The 24,221-nt window shown below is 39.0% G+C and overlaps 1 protein-coding gene and 1 pseudogene across 2 annotated transcripts in view; one reads left to right on the forward strand and one right to left on the reverse strand.

The window, feature by feature from the left end:
* LOC148072693 (zinc finger protein 609-like) overlaps positions 1-24,221 on the forward strand; it is a 64,005-nt gene that overhangs the window by 19,723 nt on the left and 20,061 nt on the right. The gene's annotated exons all lie outside the window — the stretch shown is intronic.
* On the reverse strand, positions 649-23,253 carry LOC148072696 (integrin alpha-11-like; annotated as a pseudogene). The gene is made up of 30 exons (XR_015712086.1): positions 23,199-23,253; positions 20,213-20,324; positions 17,992-18,098; positions 16,681-16,772; positions 16,386-16,500; positions 16,177-16,304; positions 15,235-15,383; positions 15,037-15,181; positions 14,097-14,262; positions 13,770-13,840; positions 11,501-11,645; positions 11,289-11,437; positions 11,075-11,218; positions 10,013-10,213; positions 9,806-9,936; positions 9,480-9,640; positions 8,579-8,721; positions 8,405-8,515; positions 7,209-7,294; positions 6,924-7,128; positions 6,753-6,851; positions 3,203-3,279; positions 3,039-3,122; positions 2,198-2,285; positions 2,038-2,135; positions 1,816-1,948; positions 1,620-1,730; positions 1,389-1,484; positions 1,052-1,165; positions 649-989 (listed from the first exon to the last, which is right to left on the reverse strand). The product of XR_015712086.1 is annotated as an integrin alpha-11-like (transcript).

Here is a 24,221-nt window from a genome sequence, read left to right on the forward strand (position 1 = left end):
AGTACACTACAATTGTTTTGTTTTTTTTATTTGTAAAAAAAACAACAAATGACCTCATTGGACAAGGCATACAGTGGAAAAAATAAATAACTTGTCAATTCAAACTGGTACTACTGGTCCAAGCGAAAGCCTCAAGTATCGACTTACCTGCAGGTTTCTGTGAGTCATACAAGCAGCGCATGACACTTTGAATTAAATAAAGTAAACTGACATCATGAAATCCAAACCTTTTCTGATTTAAAAGAAACTGAGACTTGTTGTCCAAAAAATATTTTATAAAGAAATGTTGGGTCATACATACTGTTGCCTTTGTACACAATAAATATTGCTGCTACATGACAAGTATCAAAAACCTGAAATATTTACAAAAAATGATAAATGAGTCCTTTTTTTTTACAGCAAAGTGCATAACATCATGTGTACAAACACACACTTATAGTGTGATGGTCATATTTATCTTCTGTACAGTAACACTGTTACAAATCCGAGTTGGTTTGCTTGAGTCAAATAGTGTATTTAAAAATGTGAGGCATGTATTTACTTCAGTTCAGATGTTAGTAATGTTAGTGACGTTAAGTGACGGGATTCATACAGAAAAGTGAAGGACAGACATTTATCAGGAGATTGTTGAACATTGGAGGAAAGCCTTCAGTTATTACCAAAGACAAGTTAAGGTCCACTGAATATGAATAATGTTTATTGATGACTAAGTGTAAACCAGAAGTCATGTGACCAGATTGAGGCTGGTCCTCTCATCCAAGTTCCTTTCAGTGATACTGTATGTTTGACTTGGCAGGTCTGGACTGGGCCTCTAGTCTCTGGTTGGTCACACTCAACCTTCTCAATGTGTTTTTTAAATAACAGTCAGTTTCGTTTCGTTCCTTCATAAGGTCATTTCATCCCTTATGGTGACATTTTCACAGCTCAGCCCCAGGCTTCTCGTTTATTTCGTCCTCCTTCTGTCTTCTCCGTCTGCTGAAGAAGCCCACCTGCAGTCAAAGGAAAGATTACCGTCACAGCAAAGGGCATGTGTTTTTGAAATAAAGTGTACCTTCCAGAGAGCAAGTACAAGTATGGCCAGTATCAAAAGTCCTCCAAGTGAGCTTCCCAGTATGATCCAAACTGGAATACTCATATCACTGTCCTTCCTGAGCTGCAAGAATATCTGTGCAAACAAAATGAATGTAAAAATAAATTACATTTCTCGGTTTTTATTAATAAGTAGTTTACATTGTCAATTAATCTGAATGTTCTTGTTGTTCACGGAGAAAAGTCTAACGCCGAAAAGAAAATTCAAGTTTATCACCAGCAGGGGGCGCAGTTGGCATTAAGGAAAAAAACCTAGTTGACAAATGACGTAGCTAGAAATAAGTGCTTGAAAATGTGACCTCTCTTGTAGGCTGGTCCTCCTGCAGGAACATGGTGCTGGACGCTGGCAGCTGAATGGATGCCGACGTCAAAATATCAAGTGACCTGAAAGTCACCTGGAACGAAAAACAAGTCTTCAGTTGTCTCTCCACTATGAAGAGTAAATGTCTGTGTTCAACTTTATTGAAACTGTTGCAAATAGCATTGAATTTTCTTCAAAGACACTGTTTACAGTTTGATGTTCCACTCACTGCCAGCAGAACAGGAAGTCGGTAGGTTCCTCTGAGAGTGACCTTGACCTGTCTTAAGGGAGGAAGCTGCAGTTGGCACTGAACCTGAAGGCTCTGACTGTTGCTTTGATTCTGCACAAACATGCACACACATTGTTGTGGATGTTTCAAAGTCTTCTGGTGTCTATTACACGTAAGTTATTTTTGAAACACTCACCAGCTGTGAAGTGCCAGTGAGGTCTTCTGCTGTGGTAGGATTGGTTGCTGGGATTTCAGGAAGGACACAATGAGATCCAGCTGACTGCTGAATGCAGTGGGATTAAATGGTATGGATCAGTTCACAAATGATGCTCCTTAAGTCAATAATTAATCATAAAATGAATGCTAACAATGACTATTGTGTGAGGGACATCTGTATTGTACCTGTTCAACGCTGCACTGGCTGATATTCAACAGAAGGTTCCGGCCTGGACTCACTGACCAAACATCTGCTCTGAAGATGACATCCTGAATCCCAAACGGACCCAGATTCTGGATCTGTAACAACATCATGGTCATGTAGGCCTCAGTATCATCATGCAATCCCAAATATTACTCACATGATAGGTGAGATTAAATGATGGGATGTTTCTCATCCCAGCGTTGGACGAGTCTGCCCGTATTTCAAATCTAGGAGGGTAAGGGTCTCTAAAAGAAATATTGTATGTTATATTTGAATGCCAGTTAACTGCATGCTGGCAATTAAAAAAAAAACATAATTGTCACAAAACCACACTGCTGCCTCCATCCTGATGCAGGTTCTTGTTCAGCTCATAATTTTAGCTACCTGTGGTCCTGCTAACCTTTCTGTAGCAGCCAGAGAGGATAACAGTTTCAGTGTGTGTGTGTGTGTGTGTGTGTGTGTGTGTGTGTGTGTGTGTGTGTGTGTGTGTGAAAATTTAAAATATGGCAGATGTGAGGCCACACCTTACTCAAAAACTGCATGAACTCTAGAGAAGAATAGACTTTGCATGTAAACAGGAGCAGCTCAACATGGGGGTGCTTTACATAAAAAATAACCAAAATATGATTTATATAAGAAAAACAACATAATCAACTACAACGACAGAAGCAACAAGTTCATGCCAAATATCTATTTTGTAAAATAAAACATGAGAATAAGGGGCAGAATAGAAACTTTGCTCCACTCTGCTTTTTTCAAGTCAAAATACATAAAAAATGAAAAATATGTGAAATAAATTAAAAAATGGAATATCTACTCACAACATTAGATTGAAATAAACAAGTCTATTCTTTCAACATTGGGGAAATTGGCTCACAAAACATGGTCTTTAAGTTGCCAAAAATGAGTGGCTTATATTTGTAATTTAAAATTCTAAATAAATGATCTATATAAATATTCATAAATCAATAAATGTGAGAAAATAAAAAAGTAATCACCTGGTGAAGAGAATCTCGGTTTGATACTTCAGATGAAGGAAGAGGTTGTTGATGTTGTTGTCTGGATACCCTTCCTCTCCTTCACTACATGTAGAGCACACACACATTAAAAAAAACAAATCAGAGCTTAGGTTTATTGTGAATGCCAAACACAATCATCTCACCTACTGGTTACCATGACAACCTGAAGGTGATCAAGAAGTACAGAGTGGCTGAACTCAAACTCAACTCGAAAAGAAACCTGGAAAGCACACACACAATACTCCTGCTGAATATTTGCAGGTTTAAATACAGACAAGCATAAATATTCGAACTATTTTTAAAAGCGACAGTTTCCATCACCAAGTCTTTGTTTATCATCTTTGTCTTTTTTCCCGAGGCAGACGTCCTGTTAACAGGAAGCCCAAACTAATCTGAACCAGTCAGGACCCATAAAACGGACTTTCATCACAACGACCCAGAGGGACCCGGCGAAGAGGGGAACGGCTGACTCTCTCTTGTCTGTTGCTTTAACGACTCATTAATGTGACTCACAGCTGATTTACTCCCATTAAACCCAAAGAAATCAGTAAAACTCGTCGCAGTTATTGAAAGCACAACAACAACCTAAACCATAGCCATTTTGTGTCGTACATCATCAGAGGAATTTGATTCTGTACATATTAAAGCACAGACAAATGGTCGAGTGAATATGCATTTCCATTCTGTATTTGTGACTTTGAAGAGTTTTTTGTTGATCTATATTTTTGTTCTGTAAGATTTTATGAACATTGATATAACTTAAAATTATAATTGTACAAGAATTGATCAACAAAACAATGAACCATGGCAAAAAAAAAATATTGTCAGAGGAAAAATACAAAAGAAAACAGTATTATGTTTATTATTATATTATTAGATATTATTCTGTCACGCTGTGTTGAGGTCACTCTCCCCTCCCTCACCTGTCTGTCTCCCCGATCACTGATCTCTGATTCTCCTGCACCCTCATGTGTTGTCTTTGTTTCCCCTGTCATGGGCTTTCGAGCCTTTCTCCGTTGGAGTAATTTTCTGTTGGATTTTTTGAGACAACTAAAAGACTAAAGCTAAACTCTTCTCTGCGTCTGAGTTCTGTTTCGAGTCCCAGCCTGACAGTACACACTGGCCAGTATGGACTCAGCAGAGACTAACCAGTGGACAGCAGTGCTGCATGCCCAGGATGCTGGTCTCTCTTGTCAGGAAGCGTTTCAGACAGAAATAGTGAGTTAGACCGAGTTAGCGAGGTAGACCACCAGTCCAACTGCTGCACCTGAGCCCCCAGCAGTCGAGGCGGCTCCGGCTCAGATCTTTCCAAACACTGGGACGTGGATCACGCTACCGTCACCTGAGCTTTTCTCGGGAGACAATCAGGACAATGCAAGGAATTTCTCATAAACTTCTCAATACACTATGAACTCTCCCCCTATGCATTAACCACAAACCAATCCAAGAATGTATTCATAATTTCCCATTTGACTGGAAGAGCGAGAGCATGGTCCACATCGGCAACCACAAGACAGCGAATCGACGTCAGAGAGGTCTCTACGCTCTCAAGCACCGGTTTGGCTGAATATCCGTCCCACTCCTCCACCTCCTCCATTACCCTCTTCCCATGGCTGGGGAGGATTAACCCATGCAGCTTGGCCGGGCTCGACTAACGCCAGAGACGTCAGGAGGGCTGGTGTTTCTACTATGGGCAGTATAACCACCTCGTCGCCTCCTGCCCAGCCAAGAGACCGCTGGTGGTGAGTCAGCTCAAAAAAATTGATCCCACTGCGCAGAACCTTACGCCCAATAAGGTAACGCACCATGCCATCAGCTCAGACCTCAGCATACTCATAGACTCAGGGGCTGATGAGAGATGGGGAACTAGCAGCCAAGCCTTTTAGTTAAACCAAGGCCACGTCTTTGCCTTCTCACAAACCTTACGACTGCAACCTTACAAAGCTAGGTGGGAACAGTTTTTAACAGTTTTTCCTCTTCCCTTTCTTACAGGCCAGGGTCCCAGAATGTCAAACCAGTCACCCTGTCACGACTCTATAACTTGGCAGATAGAAGATGAGGGTAAGCAGGCAAATGGTGAGGGCCCGCCACCTAGTGGGTGCCCCGATAATCATTTGTTTATTCCAGTCAAGCTGTGATCCACTGGGCCCACACCAAGCTGCTTTCCTGTCATCCGGGAGTTCGGTGGACCATGTTTGCCATCTCCCTTAGGTTCTGGTGGCCGTACATGGAGCCAGAGGTGCGGGACTAGTCGAGGCTTATTCGATTTGCGCCCGGAACAAGACATCCTCAAGGGCACGCATGGGCCTGCTTCAGCCGCTCCTCATCCCCTCCAGACCGTGGGCGGATATCTCAATGGACTTTCTCACTGGGCTCCCAGTCTCTCAAGGCAGAACCACGGTCCTCAGTGTAGTTGACAGGTTCTCCAAGATGGCCAGGTTCATAGCCCTGCCCGAACTGCTGTCAACCAAATAAACGGCCAAACTTATGATTAACTATGTTTTCAGAGTTCATGGTTTTCCCAAAGACATTTTCCCAGACCGGGTCCCCAATTTGTATCTCGCTTCTGGAGGGAGTTCTGCCGACTCAGCGGAGCGAAGGCCTGACAGAACACCTCAACCAACAATTGGAAACCGGCCTCCAGTGCCTGGTCTCACAGAACCCCTCAACATGTAGCAGACACCTGGTATGGGTATGCTCATAATTCTTTGCCCAACTCACCATTCCAATGTGTGTATGGGTACGAGCCCCCTGTTTTCGCAGACCAAGAACTAGAAGTGTCTGTGCCCACGGCTCATGCCATTATACGCCGATGCTGACCCACTTGGGCAGCCGCCCGGCAGCCCGCTTCTGCCCTGGCCCCTCCATGTCCACCCCACATTCCTTGTAAGCCAGGTTAAGCCGATCCAAGGTGAGCCCCATGGTCCCGGCCTCCCCAACCCCTCCTCCTCCTGAAGTGGTTGATGGAGGACCAGTCTACAAAGTAAGGAAACTGTTGGGCTGTACGCAACCGTGGCCGTGGGCAAGCTATACGTGATGGACTGGGAAGGTTATGGGTCGAAAGAGAGGCAGTGGGTTGTTTTTGTTACGAAGATTGATTTTAGCAGTTTTTGTAACTGTTAGTTTCCTCCTCTGGAGTGTGTTTTCTTTTTGTCTAGATTACTGAGTAGTAAGTATTTTTTTCCTCCTGTCGACATTTGTTTAATTGTTTTGTAGCCCTTGAGCCTTCCTCCTCCTTCCTTTGAGTCAATTAAATGACTGCCTAAACCGTCCTTCTCTGCGCCTGAGTCCTGTTTTGGGTCCCAGCCTTACAGATACAAGTATGTATAACAATCAAGTCCATGTCAAGTTCCAATGAGAGTGTGTTGAGACTTTTCTTTCCATTGGTTGCCCAATCCAAAAATAATGAAAAAAGTCAGCCACTGTGAGTTCATTTTAACACTTAAGAATGACTGATTTACTGCAGTCAATAAATATTGTTTGATAGATCTTTGATACAAGCTTAAAACATGTAACCTTTGGCTTTAACTACCATATTTTGGAAAGAGAGGCAAGTCATTCAACATAGTATATCGATAACTTGATTTTCTGTTGGCCAAAGAAAGTCGTCATGGCAGTGATTTAGAATACAGCTTGTTGTTGTTTAAACATAGCAACATGTTTCCATCCCAACATATTTCTACTCAAACAAACCTGAGACGAGGATTTCATAAAAGGGGCGCTGATATTACATCTCCGCTGACTGGTAGAAGAGTTTTCTGGGAAGCACTCCATCTGGATGTCTGATTGGTCCTGTCGAACATCAGGTCACACTTAGTTACTTTAAGACTTGTCAATCAAAGATATGATTCAGATCAATTAAACCTTGACAATGAGGCTGGAGAAGATCAGATTATTGGAGGTGGAGATGTTGATTGTGGTTCCATAAGCGTTCTCGCCACGGTTCTCCAGATGACCGAAAACTACAACCCTCCTTCGTCCCGCCTCCACTACGTACACTGTGCTCTCTTTCGCCCTCTGGTGTCTACAGATGGACCACATGGCTCGATCTTCCGCACTGCAGAACTTCCTGTAAATCAATTGATGTAACTATTAGTGTGGTAGATGTGTTTGTATGGGTATTTTAAGGTGTGCACTTGTGTGACCTACTGAACATCCATCAAGTCAGTGTGTGTGTTCAGGATCAAGTCCGGGACACACACATCTTCTTGTTCACAGCCATTCCAGAAGTGAAGCTGAGACACAAACGTTTGTATTTTACACACAATTACTCAAAAAGTAACATATTAAAAATATTTGAGTAGGTTTTTTTTTATAGATATTTTAATAGGATACTATTATGGTGGTGTTCTATTTCTCTACGGAAGCCTAAAAGGGGAAAAAAAGAAACATGTAATTTGTAAACAAGAGCATTAAATTTGCAAAAAATAAATAAACTTTCACGTTAATGCTTGAAATGTAAAATGTATATTATTGTTCATTTAACATTGCATAGAAATGAGATTTTAATACAAATTAAAGTAATATATTAAACAGTAGAAAGTGTGATTTAGTGGGTTCCGAAAAAAAAAATGACACTGCTTCATGAAGCTTCATTAGTGCATCACTGAAATATAGTGTGAGTAATGTTATCACGTTGATTAAGTTGTCTTTTTCCAGCTTTGGTTTCATTGATTGTTTTCAGTGTTTCTAAAATGAGGCCCTTTGGTGGACGAATGCACTGTTTCAGTGCTTTTCTCGTTTCTGAAAAGACTAGACTAAAGAAAAACTACTACAACTACTGACCTTATCACATTTTTAAAGTAATAGTGAAAGTTCACACAATATTCAAACTTCAGTCATTATTTACTCACCCTCAAATCGATAAAGAGTTGGAAATTAATTTCAAAGTAATTACTACCTTTTTAGAGTTATAAAATGTATAACCATTTTAATGTAGTAACTGGAGCTCAGTTCTCTTTGTCTTCATCTTCTTCCAAAAATATAAACTCAAAAACATCCAAATACCTCCATGGTGCTCGTCTGTAACATCCATCTTGTATTGAAGCCTGGACAAGAGTAATTGTTCCGGAAATATATATTTTTTAAGTCTATATTTTGAGGTGGCCGGAAGAACTAGAGTAAATATTGAGTAAGCACTTCTAGTGCGCATTAAGTCAACCGTCTATACTGAAAGATAATTAGATTACTCATTACCATAATTAGACATGGGGGTGAGATGAAATGACAATTTTGAGTGGAAAATAAGTGAAGTTTGAATTTTGGATGAACAAACCCTTTAACTTCACTGTTTTAAATACCCTTGGATGTTGCTCAGATTGAAACTTCTGATTTAAGTGCCTCACCTCAGTCCTCACAGTAGTTGGCCAGTCAGGGTCCAACACCGGCCCCAGGTCCAAATTCTGTAGGCCCATCTCCAGGGCAACAGTAATTGGACGTCCATAATCGGACGTTTCCTGTTCATATGAGACTTCTGTGAAACACTGGTAAAAGCGTGCAAGTGTGTGTCTGCGTCTAACCTGGACTGAGAAGCCGAGACGCTGGCAGGTCTCCTCTCCTCCGGCCTGCAGGAACAGATGTCTTGGCTGCTGACGATCATTCTCATCTAAGAGAGCTCGAGGAGGAAAACGACGCTCATCCAAGAACAGACTGAACCAGGCAGCTGAGAGGAGAACCAGAGAGAACAAGACAATTATTAGCTTTACCAGCTTTAAATCCTGAAAAATATGAATACTCTTTTGGCAGTCCTAGAAACATCATCTTTCAAATCTTTGCATTTGTGCCATTTTTTGTTTTGTATCTACTGCCTGGTATGTGGAGTACTGTGGATCGCCTCGGTTATTATCCCGGAGAAGGTCTTTAATTACGTTGGCAACTCTAACAATTTTCTTCATTGTTGTCTCTCAGGTATCCAACACGCTTGATAATAATACTTTAGCACATGATGTCACCAAGCAGGCTGTGTGTCATGTCTCCTGCATACTTCTTGACAGACAAGTAGGCCTCTGGTTGGAAACTTGGTGAGGGGTTTTGAAATGTTCAGAGAGACCTAAAGATTCAAAAAAGATTGTCGACTCTGAAGCTTCTGCCCCTGTGTGTCAGCGCAGTAATTTGCTCCAGATGATAGTGTTGAGTTCTTCAGCGTCAAAGTTGCTGCAGTTCACATGTCTGTTATGTTTCCATCATCTGAAACTAATTAACCACGTGGACACACGCCGGCAGTGACACAAAGCATGGTGGGAAATCAACGAGCAGACGACAGTTCATCACTTCCAGAAAAAAAAGTAATTTCATTTTGGGATCCACATTCTATCTAATTGGTGATCTGGAAGGTTGAGCCAACTGGGTAGAAACTTAAAAATAGACCATGGAAAATATTATTATTCAAAACGATGGTGTTGAAAAGGTAATGTTACATACCCACATCTCCCACAGTCCTGGTCCTGGATTCCAGAGACAGACAGACACTAACAGACATGCAGGTCACATCCTTTCCTCCTCGCCTGCAGTCCTTGTTAAAAATGTTGACCTTCTCTGGTTCAAAGGTCAGCTTGGCCCGAATCCGCACCACACCTCGAGACCTTCCGAAAGAAGTTGTCCTCATAAACTCAACAGAATGTGATTATGGTTGCCTCTGTGAATACAGCTGAAAGTGATGGATGCGGCAGCTACTATGACTGTGGCGCTGCTGACCAGGGTCATTGTAGCATAAGTAATAGTTCTGATTGAAAAGGTTCCATTCTGACCAGATTATGGCAGCAGCTTCCAGTGCTCCCACCGCCAGGTCGACAAGTCCATCACCGTTGACGTCCAGCACACCATGCAGACTTCGCCCAAAATACTGCAGACCTGCCGAAAACCCAGCTGCTGCCAGGCGCTGCAGAGGTGATAGATAGAGTAGTATGTGAACAAAATCAAGCCATGTCGAGGAAATCTGTGTGAACAGGACTCACCTGTTTGTACTGAGGTAATATGGTTTTAATATGGCCGTGGAAGATGTAAACAGCCCCCTGGTGGTCATCTTCAAGTGGTGCTCCCACTGCCAGCTCCTGGAACCCGTCTCCATTCATGTCAGGGATTTGGGTCATGGCAGTACCGAATCGAGAGTTCTGAGAGATGTCAGGCATCAGGTATCCATCCAGAACAAACAACACCTGAAAGCACAACCTGTAGTCAACCATTACAGCAAATCCAGTTAGTGTGACTCCATACACCGCTGAGAGCCAAAAATGAATACATAACATGTAAGATTAGATTATATTTTTCTAAGGTTCTCGTGCACATTGATAATCCCAGGGTCTATCACGGTATTTGTGAGCATGATATTTCCATACATTTGCATGAAACCATATATTTAATTAGAACCATCTTGATCTACAAAAGTTTTCAATTGAGATGGAAGACGTTTGTTTGGACTTCTGTCTGATGATTGGAAATAATCATACATTTAAATGGCAACGAATGTGAAAATCCAACTCTCCTGACTAACTTACTCAAATGTTGAAGTCTTCCTCTCCAAGATGCAGTAAGTCTCTCATCATGACCATGTTTTGAAGTTATTACTTTATAAAGTTCTTTCCAGCTAAAGTCTCAGCGAACAAGAGGTTACAAGAGTGGAGCCTATTATGACGGATTAATGGGCTCCACTACTCCAACCAGCTGGAATAATACCTGGTTTAGTTAGAGAGGACAAGTCACTTAGAGAGGACGACTTCCGGAACTGAAGACGCTGCTTGGCAAAGCTTGATAGATAGATAGATTGATGTTTGACCAATCACAGCAAAGTGGTTGTGGTCGGGGGTAACCACATCGACCAATCTTCAGAAAGTCGGTGAAATGTCAATCCAATACAACCGTCTTCCTGCACATTCCTGCCCTCTATAATCTTTAAAAGAGCCATAAGCAAAAGTTGGCAAAATGTTTCCACAGTTTAGGAAGTGTTGCTCACATCTCTGGGAAAATAACCTACCTCACTATTGCTGGTTAATTCTAAAGAATTTTTACACAGTTTGTACCTTGGCAGTGACAGTATAAATGTACACCATTCCTCTCTCCCAGCCCTGACTGTAGTACATTGGTGCTGCCACTAGAAGAACATCCGTCTGGCCGTCTTGATCAACGTCCATCGACAACAGCTCGCTTCCAAAATAAGACCCGATCTTAGAAAGGAAGAACACTGACTTAGCAGCTACACAGCATCATAGCTGGAGTTATGGTCGACCAACTCACCTGTTGACCCAAGAGTGAATGCAGGATCGTTAAACTACCGTTGTTTTTTAGGGTAAAGATGATGACCTTGCCGGTGTGGTTGAACCTTGGAGCGCCAGACACGTAAAGCTGCACGTTACGAGAAGTAACCAGGGAGCCAACTGAGTAGCCTGTAGCCATATAATACCGTTTAGATCGTATTTTAACGATTGTGGCAACACACAAAAAGTTACCCAGATAGGCTCCATGATTTTTCAGCTCTTCTGGAAACTCTGCCTGATAAGACGACTTTGGAGGAACAACCTTTCCATGTTTGATCTCCTTTAGCACGGCACCATTCCAGTCGTAGGCGCCCACTGCTCCCAGCAGAATACCATCCTGGAGAAGAAACATATAGGAAAGACAGTATTTCAACATTTACATTTGGGCTGCAGCTGTCCAGAGAACTGCTTATATCAGGTTCTGCTGAAGTAAGTTTAGAGCTACTTAATCCAACCTTTTATCTTGATAGGACCTTTTGACAATTGTATTAAACTGTCAAATTAATATGTATTTCTTTGGTTCAAAAGTGCAGATTTTTAAGTGAATGAATGACTAGGTTCAGTGTCCAACGGTCAGAGCGTTGCACCTTTCCACAGACACTCCATCCCAAGATTCACATAATGAAATGTTCAAAAGTTCAGATGTGACAGTAATTAAAGCTGAGTCATCAATTCAGATTAAAGGGAGAGCAGATGTCTGGCAGGAGATAGCAGGGTATGATGTGCACATGGTGCAGACAACGCACTGGTTATATCAGTGTCTACATGTCCTTCACTGGAGCATCTGGATTGACATAAGAAAGTGTGTGTAGTTTCATCAGCGTGTTCTAGATCTTCAACTTTATGTGGTTTGTTGATATTTCCATCTTCCCAACAGCAAGTTGCCAATACAGATCAGAGGTCCAAAGTGTTAGATAAACACAAACTCAGCATCCAGTTTTTTTATTTCATTCTATTCAATCGTGTCATTTTCCAGAATGTTTGTTAACGACTGCCTCAGACCAAACAGCTGGATTACATATCTGAAGAAACGCAGGGTTTAGGTTTTGAAGTAACAATGGCAATAGGATAATTCATGCAGAAAATCAATTGTAAAAGTAAAGTTAATCCTGTCAACAGGCTGAAACATAAACACTACTATATAACTGATGTAAGTGCACCAACATACATCTCTATGAAGAGAGCCTCTCTTCAGTGTCTTGACACTATAGACGATTTTTAAGGATTTATATATATTTTTTCTTTTAGATATTAAGCTAAGATTGAATTTATTTGTAAAGCAGTGATAGGTGATTCACTTAACTTCATCTCTATTTGCCTGATAAGCAGAAGAGTTTCATTTAATGTCAATTTTGAAATTCAAAAAAAAGAAAAAAGTTTTTTCCAGATAATGGTGTTGAACATTCAAGTCTAATTATTATATTATTTTTTGTGTGTTTAAGCAGAAGACGATGACTGAATTTTTTAATCGTGTCAAACTCCAGGCCTGTCCATCGATACATCTTATGTGGCTCACGAGAACTGTAAAATCGTATAGTTGGTTCAAAATGAAATGCAACACTGATTTAAAGACTAGGTCACTTACGATGCATGTGACTCACAATAAGAATATGTGACAAACATCAAACTACTTTTCTAATACTAATACTAATTTCTGAAGCTAAAAACCTCTTCTCCACTAGCACAAAATGTCAATAGAAAAATGATAGAATAGAATCCCTCCTCTTAATTCCAAGACTGCCCCCATCTGGAAGATACTCACATTCCTACGGTGTAAAAACTACAGCATTTCATTGTGTATCCCGAATTATTCCACAGCCTCTGAATTGCTCTCGAAAAAGACTCGAAAACATGTGGTTTGTCAAGAACCATGTGATCACAATTTAAAAAGTTCCCCTCTAATCAAATTTCTGGCCTTGACACAGTTTTGGCACCTTCTATAGGAAAGTATTTTTTTGTTTATTATCTTAAAAGTCAGACAAAAAAGATTCCTCTTTTACCTTCGATATCTGAAACCAGAGAACAGGAAACTCTGTTAATGCATTTTAATATCTGTGTGCGTAAGAGTGTGTGTGAACCCATCTGCTCTGTGTTACACACACAACTTTCCACTCCAACATTTCCATGCTGGAATTCGCTCTAGTTTTGTCTGGATTAGAATCTTTTTTCCATCCACCTCAGGTGTTTGGGGAGATCAGATCAATAAAATAACATAGAAAAACTCTGACTTTGAGCTGCATTATATAACTGTGACCCACATTTTTATCACCAATAATGAGCAAATCTTAAATCAACTTTAATCTTGCCTTAACTAGTAATGAAATGAAGCTTTTGTATGGGAGAGTTGTTCAGATTCAGTCACACTAAAGTCACTTCTGTGTAGTTTAAAATCTAAGATTTCCCCTTGTGGGACTAATAAAAGGAAAGACATCTAATTATTGAGCACATTGTGTCGACTGACCCTGACAAAGTGAGAGGAGAACCCAGCTTGAGCCATCTGAAGTCCAAAGCCTCGTCCTTGACTACTGGTTCCTGTAAAAAAAAAAAAAAAAACAAGATATTTTTAATATTTGTTGATAATTTCTTTTTTTTACATTTTTTTTCCACATTCTCATCAATAAATCCTGGACCACTGATCCCAGACAAAAACTCAGTCAAAAACATTCTTTTAAAGGGTTGCTCTTTTATTTGTGGTGCTGTCTGGCAGCAGAAGTCATGACATGGAAACAAAAATAAATATAATTGTTTTGTACTAACCAAGAATTCAAGAAGCTGAATGTCTACTGACCTTCCAGAGAGAAGATCCTTTCTCCTAAAGCGTCCACGATGTCTTTCAAAGACGACTCGTCCGTCACGTTGAAGAAGTGCTCCTGGTCAGGGTCGCTGGCGATGAACTTGATTTCTTTCAGAAAGGCTTCAGGGTTTATTCCTCTCCTGTTATAATAACCCAAAACCTGAAGGAAAATCATGATATTTCAATTCAACAAATTTTCACTTTAAACAAGGAGCTTTTATGTTCCTATTGTTCTCGTGTGGGTTTCCTCTTGGCGCCCTGGTTTCCTCCCGAAGTCCAAAAATACAAAAAGCTTAATTGTTAATCTCCCCTTCGTATTGGTCAAAACACATGAAAGAAACAAAGGAAAAATTGATAATTGAGTCTATAACTCGCTTATATAGCAATTCAATATTTACAACACTATATTTAATTCATACATGCTCTGCCATTACACTCCTTAACCAAAGTTGAATATAAGATGTTTTTTATTATCATTATTATTTATTATTGATTATTTATTTCATTTTGTTGGTTATTTATTTTTATTTATTTTCTTGAATGTCTTAATTAATGTATTCATGTTTTGCATCGTGGGTCTGAATGTTCATGGGTTCATTTATGCTGAATGTCTTGATACATGTATATTTGACAATAAAAGAACTTGACTTGACTTGACTTTAATCATTTTCTTTCGATATATAAGTAATATTGTAGTTATATTGTGTAAAGATTTAGAACATTAGAATTTTACAAAAAAAATGAATACATTATTCATGTTTTAGATGATGAAAAACAACATTATTTATACTATATTTCTTTATGTAAAACATTGTACTAATATTACAAATGCAACAAAAAAGAAAATAGTGAAATCACATATTTATGCTCATGATTACCTTTTAAATATTTGTTAATTTTTTTTTTTTTTTTAAGTTTGTTAAAGGGCACTCACAGCAATTGCGTACAGGGTGATGTTTTCTTTCTCACTGTCATTGACCGCCTGCAGCAGCTGAGGACTATCGTGAGATTCACCGTCCGTGATCACGATCATCACTTTCTTGGCTCCTGCTCTCCCACCACGCTTAAACGCCTGAGACCTGGACAGTAGTTCGTATGTTGAGATCTTAGGGGGCAGTAATACCGGTCGTACCTTGCCACGTTGATGCCCAGAGCCGTCCTAGTCTCCTCGCCACCTCTCTGCTCGATGCTTCTGGCAGCCTCCACTACATCTTCCACCGACTGATAGTCACCAAGGTAGAACTCATGGACCACCCTGGTGCCGTACTGGACTACACCCACCTTGTAAGTCCAAAGGTAAATGAAGTTATCAAGTGAACGACTGCATTCTTTCCCCTCTAATAGTAGATTATAATTGTGCACTTGTGCATACCTATGATATAAATATATACATCATAGTTTCAAATATATTGATAATACAACAAATGAAGCTTTTACATCACTAAGACCCTGCATCCTGATAGGAGGATATCATATATCATCATTATACACATTTGTGTCACACAGTGACAACAGGGATGTCAGCAAAATAATTGTACGGTAGTCCAGTGATAGTAAGTAACATATTTGTTAACAATAATTTGCTAAATAGTCGATATACACAGACATTTTCCGCAAATGTATTTTAAAGGGCAACTAATGTGTTGATTTAAGTGTCTATTAAATAGATTTTGGACCTCTATTGTACTCATCAGTATGTTTCTGTTTGTACAGAACTTTCTTTTCATTAAAATTTTGAATGTGCTTAAGCCCCGCCCACTGAGAACGCTCCTTTTATCTAGAGATGAAATCTTGTTTACCATAACCACGTCCACTCTTGTGTGATTGGTTCGTCATCAATCCCGGAACTATCTAAGGGAATTGTTGTATAAACAAAGCGGGACGTGTTTACAGATGGCTGGAGGAGCAGCAAAGACCATTGAGTAAACTTTATTGAAGCCAAATATATAAAATAAACCTGTATTCTGTAATAAAACTGATGACTTTTTGGTTTTAATGCTGTTAATCATCAATCCATATATCTTTTGAATTTCCTATTCTAATTTCCTGTCTATATTTGTTCCAATAGACCCACCTGTGTCTGACCAGGACCGATATAAAACTTCTGCAGGACATTGATGAGGAAGTCCTGGACTTCATACCAGGGATATATAGAGTTGGAACCATCCAGAACAATCACAATGTCCATAAAGGTCTCACATCCTGTAACCCAAAAAAAAACACCAGATGAAAAGATTGGAAAGGATGCTGGACAGATGAGTCCGAAGCTTCCTGGACATTTACTCTGAAGTGCAGGGGTTAGGGTGTGCGACATCTTGAAGTTGCGTCCCACTCTGGAGCAGATCCCAGTGCTGTACAAGGAGCTCCCACACTCGTGAGACCACAGTGGACCACAGGTCTGAGAACGTGTTAAAAGTCAACCACAAAAAATGTTAATAACATAAAAATAGGAACATTTGATTTTCCAGGGCTTCCAAAAGTTAAACTAATAGTCTGCCACAAAACACATGGCTATCAGGCACTTATCATGGATTTTCCAGTCTTATCATTCATCTCACACTGAAGTCATGTGACTCACCACAAAGCTGCTGTCTTTAGGATTGGACGTCAGGGTCATTCCCAGTCTCATCTTGTCTTTTCTTTCCGACACATTATCTAAAGAAACCTTCCCTGGAGAGAGAGAGAGAATTAGCCAGGTTGTACTCAATGAGGAGAGATTTTGAGTTATATGTTATATAACTGAACTCTTATTTTCCTTTTATTTAATTCAAGTTATTTATATTCAAAATTGAATCAATTATCAAGGTTTTTTGGCCACCAGGCCATTGTTTTTTGGCTCAGATTTTGATCGACCACATCAAAAGAACACAGCTAATGACAACAAAAAGTACAACAAACGGTGTCATGCTCCGTCACTCATGAAAAACATCCCTGTGGCAAAAATGTGCTCCATAAACTCAAGGAAAATAACTGGCATGCCACTGAATCGCCGAAAGACAGGAGGAAAAACATAATACCTATTTACAGTAACATCAGGATTGATTCAGAGAGAGGCAGTCAAAGACAAGGAAGATTTGTCTGTTATATGTTTGAATACATGTTTCCCAATATCTTTACTTCAGAGAAAACCCTGAATCATAATAGTAAAAGAAAGACCTTTTTTTTGCTCTTCCTGGTAAATGTTGCTTTTTATGTGATTAATTGGATTTTAAATTTTTTAAAACAATTTTTTTAAACTTTAATTACATTTGATTTAGGGCGATATCATAATCTGTGGTATTTTAAGGGGCAGGCCAAAAGAAAAAAGGATAAAGAAAAACACAATTTTTATAACAGTGCAAAAGGCTCTAAAAACATTGATTTAGAGTCAAGCTAGTCTAAAAAAATGATCTATTTTAATAAAGATAAAGATTTTCTTCTTGGTCAATGAGTAGTAATACTGTCATGATATGAGATCAATAAAGTGAAAGGGCTGTGTGTGGCCCTTGAAGCTGACTTTGCTAAGGGTAATTTCTTAATTCTAATACGAGGGACTACTACCTTAAATATGTGAGATGAGCTCATATTCAGGGATTGTTGGGAGAATAAAATTTTCCAGTTGCTTAACTGGAGAATATTTGAGTGGAGTAATCCAAGACATGCTGTTGCCAGATTCACTTCTCTGAGTTAATGTTACCCATCAGTGAAGAGTGTCGGGGTCCCATCCTCTGTGACGTTTGTTGGAATTGCTCAAAATAAGATCAATAACGGATTACAGTCGCCTGGAACCAGCACAAGGACCAGATGTCTCTGGATGTACTGTCCTTAGATCATCACTGGCTGCTGCCTGGGCTTGTGTGCGAGACAAGGTGCATGCCTTTAATAATCTTTTTTTTAAATTATTCCTCACCGAGTTGTAATCGACTGCACGAGGCGTCTCTGGTGTCGAGAGGACACCTGAACACATCACCAGTCTGTTGCTCCCCTGTGGCTTCAAATGGTGCTCCAACCAACAACCTGGACACAAGCAACGGAAACTCAACAGGAGCTAAACAATGAAAGAACAAGTGAGTCACGGATTAATGACTCGTCTTTAATGTGGTTTGTGTGACCTAATTTGTCAAAGTCAGGAACTCTTGAGGAAGTAACAATTTGTCAAGTGTATTTAAAAGAATGAAAACTGTTAGTTAAAGTGTTGTGTATTACATGATTTTACAATGGTATTGTTTGTATAAATCATGACCCTTTTATTCACACCTGGAAAGTCCGAAGACATCGAAGTACCACCTAACATTAATTTGAAATAATCCTTTCTTAACCAAATGCATATAAATTCATACAGTTATAATGAAATGAATATTAATGTTTGAGGTTTGTTAAACAATATTTATTTTATTTAAATGATGATTAAGGCCCCGCCATGTAACACTAACTAACTGTATGTTGGCATTGGAAAGACACTGTTTACCCTACATGACAGGGGTGACATCCTTTATCTCCTGAAAGGACCCAAGGTCTCAAGCTAACAACATCACATATAATTGAACATGATTTATATGATTTTTTTTCATAGATAGATAGGGTTCAATAAACTAAACTTTACCACCCCACGACACATAATCGGGTTTAAGTTTCATCATTTTTCCTACGTAATGCTAAAGAAATGTTGATGATATACCAGCCCATAAATAATGACCTGGTGCACAATAAAACAGATTATATAAAAAAAGGGACTTTGCCCAAGGTGGGAAAATATGTTTGCGTTTAATGTGAATTTCTTGTACGTAGCAAAATGAAAATGGCCCGTAAAACAGGTTGGAGATATTTCACTCACAAGGATTTTTGGCTAAAGTCAAATAGGTCAACGACTGTAATATATTTCCAAAGATCGGTGTGGCTGCTTAATATTTTATCAGTAAATATTGTTATGAATCTTTAACTTCAGGGCAAAGGTCAAAGGCCATTTGTACACCAGCTGCTGTAGCTTTCCGCAGTAAAACTCGGTTGTGGTGTCAGACAGCGAGTGAGTTATTGGAGTAAACACCACCACATGTGGCTGCGTTCTGGGAAGACTGGATTCTGAGTCACATACCGGAGCGGCAGAGCTTCCCTCGGCAACACGTCCACATCACAGAGGCGGAGCTGAGGCTGACACAAACCGCATCCTGCAGCCGCAGACAAACAACCCCTGACATCATCACCTCAGCAGGTGCCCCCGTTTAATCCACTGATTAAAGCTGCTCGGATGCTGCCGGAATAATTGGGCAAATTCCCAGAATTCCTTTCAACAATGCCAGGAGGAGAAGCCTCCTCTTCATCTGGTGTTGAAGACTCACAGACAGATAATTATTGACCAGCAGCAGAGCCATGAAAGATGTCTGATTGCTATTATTAGCTTCAGTCTGAACATGTAATTCACCTACGTCTGCGACAAATCTATCTATCTATCTATCTATCTATCTATCTATCTATCTATCTATCTATCTATCTATCTATCTATCTATCTATCTATCTATCTATCTATCTATCTATCTATCTATCTATCTATCTATCTATCTATCTATCTATCTATCTATCTATCTATCTATCTATCTATCCATCCATCCATCCATCCATCCATCCATCCATCCATCCATCCATCCATCCATCCATCCATCCATCCATCCATCCATCCATCCATCCATCCATCCATCCATCCATCCATCCATCCATCCATCCATCCATCCATCTTGACCCATCCATCCATCTTGACCCATTCTCCAAGCCTAATTTTCTTTCACTCTCCTGCTCTCTCATTTTACTTCCACTCTCTCCTCATCCTGCTTCTCATCATCACTGGACAAATAACCTGCAGGCTTCCTCAACTGTTAGTGGAAAACTTCCTTCCGTGAATCACAAATCACTGAACAACTTTCCTGGAAATAGATTTGTCTTTCCAGAATGTAAAAACTTCCACGTCACTTAGAATAAATACATTTCCGATGTTTTTATTTTGATCAGACACACAGACGGTGATGTCACCTGAAGAAAACTGGAAAATACAGAGACTGTTCCTCATCATGACAACTAACTGCCACATGGAATCATTTGATAACGATAAAGCTGTTGACGTTTTTATTTGTACAACTCACCACTGTCGTCCCCCCGCCTGGTGCTGTTGGACTGTGTAACCAAACTGGTTCTTTCTGGGACTTCTAATAATTTTGGCATTTCTTGAGTCAAAGTTGAAGCAAAGTAGGAGACCTGAAAGACAAAAAGAATATATTGAAATAATAAAAGTTGTATTTCATGACATGACCACATGACATTTTATTGGTTTTATTATTATCTACTATTATCTAAATGTAAATTTTATTGAATAAATGTTTGTGAAAATGGCTTCTCAAGTCACTTAAACGCATAAAGATCAAGTAAAGTAATAAATGAAACCTTTTCAATATGATGCCATACATATAATAATATAATTTATTTTACATATCTATACATTTCTTAAGTTAAATCCCTTATTATTTCACTGAAAGTGTTTTAATTTCTTTGTTCGACTGAAAATGTGGCTTAGTTATGTTTAAAGGAATAATATAGCTTATTTTTAATAAAAGCTATACTTTGAAAGGTATACGTCTGAGAGATATTGTCACAGTTCCCAGGGGGAGTCCACAGAAATAAACAATCTCTTCATCCTTCCTCGTCACAGTCCATCAAAATACCTGGAGGTGAAAGGTCAACTAGGGTCAACGTTACTGTTTTATGAGGTCATAACAATAAACAGGGAACGGTATCATGTGTGCCGACAGATTCTTCCATGAATGAAGCTGAAGAAGACTTTACATTCATACCATGATGTCGTCACCTGGCCCAGTTACCAACATAATGAATGAACACACTCAAGTTTTGGTAGCCGACGGACTAAGATCATCAAGACCAGTCTGATTCCTTTCACCAGGTTGATAATAACAATTTATTTGATACAATCGGTCAATCAGCTTTGTGTGCAATAGGAAAATTGTTCACCAATCATCTGATCTACTCAACAACCATATTTTTGTCATGGTGCTCATACTTCCCGACAACCTCACGCTTCGTAAACTGCTTTTAGACAATAAAATCATATCATCCAGCTGCAAATATCATTTCAGCTGTTAGTTTGTCTAAAATGGGTTATTTTGTTGTTAAAGTTATCATGGAAATAGATCATAAACTTGAGTCAGCTTTGACAGTGATAACTTTTCTTTAAATATTTGTTAAAAAGGGAGAAAAAAGTGGTTCTAAACAGCATTCTCGGTCTTGGATCTGATTATTATGACTGAACCACAACCATGTTTATAATAATAGTCAAATGTGTGTCCACTGTGTTAAACATTCCTTCTTATTCATGCCTGCTTCCTAAACACTTCTGCCCTTTGGTCCTGATGCTGACATGTTCCGAAAACACACAAGTCATTTTCACAGCTGGAGGAAACAATTAGATACTCAGGGGTCACAAGGTGACGCAGGGTCAGAGGTTAGAGGGATAGTTACCTGACTGATGTTTCATTGTCCTTTGTCTCAATCAGTTAAGACAGTTAAGAAACTAAAGTGTACTTTTTTATTTTGTATTCAATTTAAACCACCAAAAGTGTCGACATCTTTAGATCTGCATAGCGACAATTGTTCGCACTAATCTAAATCTGTGAATTCTCCTTATCATTTTATATTTGTTATTTATTAATACTTTGAATAATATACTGGACCTAATGGCAAAGATGTTTTTCGGATCAATTTTAAACCTTGGACATGACAGGGATAGAAAAAAACCACATCACTATTGTGTTAATCAAAAGATCCTCCTCCGATGTTTAAGAAGTACTGATCCAAAGTGGATCCAAGTTTCTTACTTTCAAGATATATTAGCTTATTTTGATTTGTTATTTAAGCGTATCCAAAATAAGTGGTTAAGTTATTGTAAACATATAGAGTCTGAGGCAGTAACATCTTCAACAATGAACTGTTAATTAATGCTTGAGTTCAAATATAAGATGACAAAATAAAGTCGTAGGAAAATAGATGTGTCACATAAACCTTGTTTTGGCTCGTACTTAAAATGACTTCATGTACAATGACTGAATGAAAATTCATCACGGGGTGTTTTATTAGTGTTAACTTGTCTGCTACTCCATGAAAGAAAGAAATTAAACTTCTTTTGTGGCTTGCTGTGGTTTGTTATGTACACCACAGCGCACCGCAGGGGTGGAGTAAACCACAGCTATGGTCAACCTCTCACACTTGCAGGCACACACTCACACACGGAAAACTGGAGCTTACACACTCGCCCTCAAATAAAAGGATGTTTAAAATTGACCACACAGTTACAACCAAATATGTGGAGCAAGGATTTCAACTTTTAACTCTGATCCACTCAGGCCAATAGTCAACAGTGAAATAACCACATCATTTAAATAGAAAAAAAATCAAAATAAAGATTAAAATACAATGTGAATAAGCAAGACTGATGTGGGATAAAAGGTATACAACAATTTAATTTGAATGAAAACACATGGACATAGATATAGAAGTTATTTGTTAAAGGGAAAGCCAACAATAAATAGAATACGTGAAAAAAAAAAATGAATGCTCCTAAACATATACATTTTTAAAACAATGAATAACATTGAAAAAATAAAAGTCATATCTATGTTAAAAGCTGAAATGTGTCTTTTGTATTATTTATATTATTAATTATCATTTTTACTTATGATGAATATCATGTATGTATCATTATTATTTATGATTGTTAACTATTAATTATTTATTGTCAGTAAGATGAAAAAAAATAGTTCGTTTTAATATTGGTTTGGGAAATTAGGAAAACGTTTTTTTTTTTTTTTTAAGAAAAATTAAATTGTGAGCAGACACTTATATGTTCAATGAAAGTACATTTTAAAAGTCTTGAATATCAGATTACAACAATTCAAAAATCTTAATAACAGAAAAAGTTTACAGAGGATAAGGTACTTAAATTATGCACAATCTAAAAATAAATAAACAAGTATTGGTCATTGCACGACTTTACCTGTTGAATCACATCAACATCATCACTGCAGCAAGAAACAGGAGCAGTCGTGTGATGTCATCACTCACCTGGCAAGAAGCTGCAGATCCACAGCAACAGGAGCTGAGAGTAATGCATCTGTGTTAGAGGAGAGGAAGACTGTGGGAGGAAGACACCGAAGCACTCTTTACCCCTCGGAAGTTTAGGGAGCTGGAAAGGGAGGGACCCTGAACACACCTCCTACCGTCAGACAAACCTTCTGATCATTCTTTACCTTTCTCAGACTTCTGCGTCACTGCTGCAACAAAAACAGGAAATACCTTCTGTGATGTCACTGAACCCCAGATGTCAACATCTGCCTGTCCCATTTAATAAAAGTTTCCAAAAATAAATCATTACGAAAGAAGATTTATTTGACACTCATCTCTGCTTTTGCGAAAGAGTTTACTGTTTTTCCCCAAACTGTCGGGTGAAATGACAACCTCACCTCATCTGTTTCACAATGATTAAACCCCAGCCTGCTGTTGCCAAATCTTCCTCCAATGTAAACCATTTCACGTTAGTTGTACTGAAAATTTGACTCTATGAAAATCATGAAATTTAGATCAATTTTCTTTATCCTCCTGAGTTTCAGTTTATCGTGTCGTCCTCATTTTTTCCCCAAACTTGAATTCTTTCAAGAGGAAAAATGAAATCACTCCTTATTTCAAAATGCTAGACAGGACCTCTTTTGGCACCTTGTATGCCTTGGATCACTATCTGTCCACCAATATGAATTCACATTTAAAATCTGCTGGGTGGCAATATGGATTTTATTCAAACCTCTGGTAGCCAAAATACATTATAATAATAATTTTAGATCTATATTTTACAGAACTCAACAACACCATACAGACAGTTTAATCGGCCACAGTGAAGAATAACAAACATGAATTACAGTTTTTGAGCTAGTTTTGAAAAGGTCAGTTTTGAGGTGAGTTTGAAAAACAGTCGTAGGTGAAATGGTTAGGTTGTAAGTAGGTAAGTAAGTAAGTAAGTAAGTAAGTAATAGTTATTTGTAAAGCGCCTTTATCAGTCCAGGGTCACAAAGCGTTTTAAAGATGATCTGAGTG

The sequence above is a fragment of the Callionymus lyra genome, chromosome 8, assembly GCF_982586985.1.
Source record: "Callionymus lyra chromosome 8, fCalLyr1.hap1.1, whole genome shotgun sequence".
In the NCBI taxonomy this organism is placed as follows: Eukaryota; Metazoa; Chordata; class Actinopteri; order Syngnathiformes; family Callionymidae; genus Callionymus; species Callionymus lyra.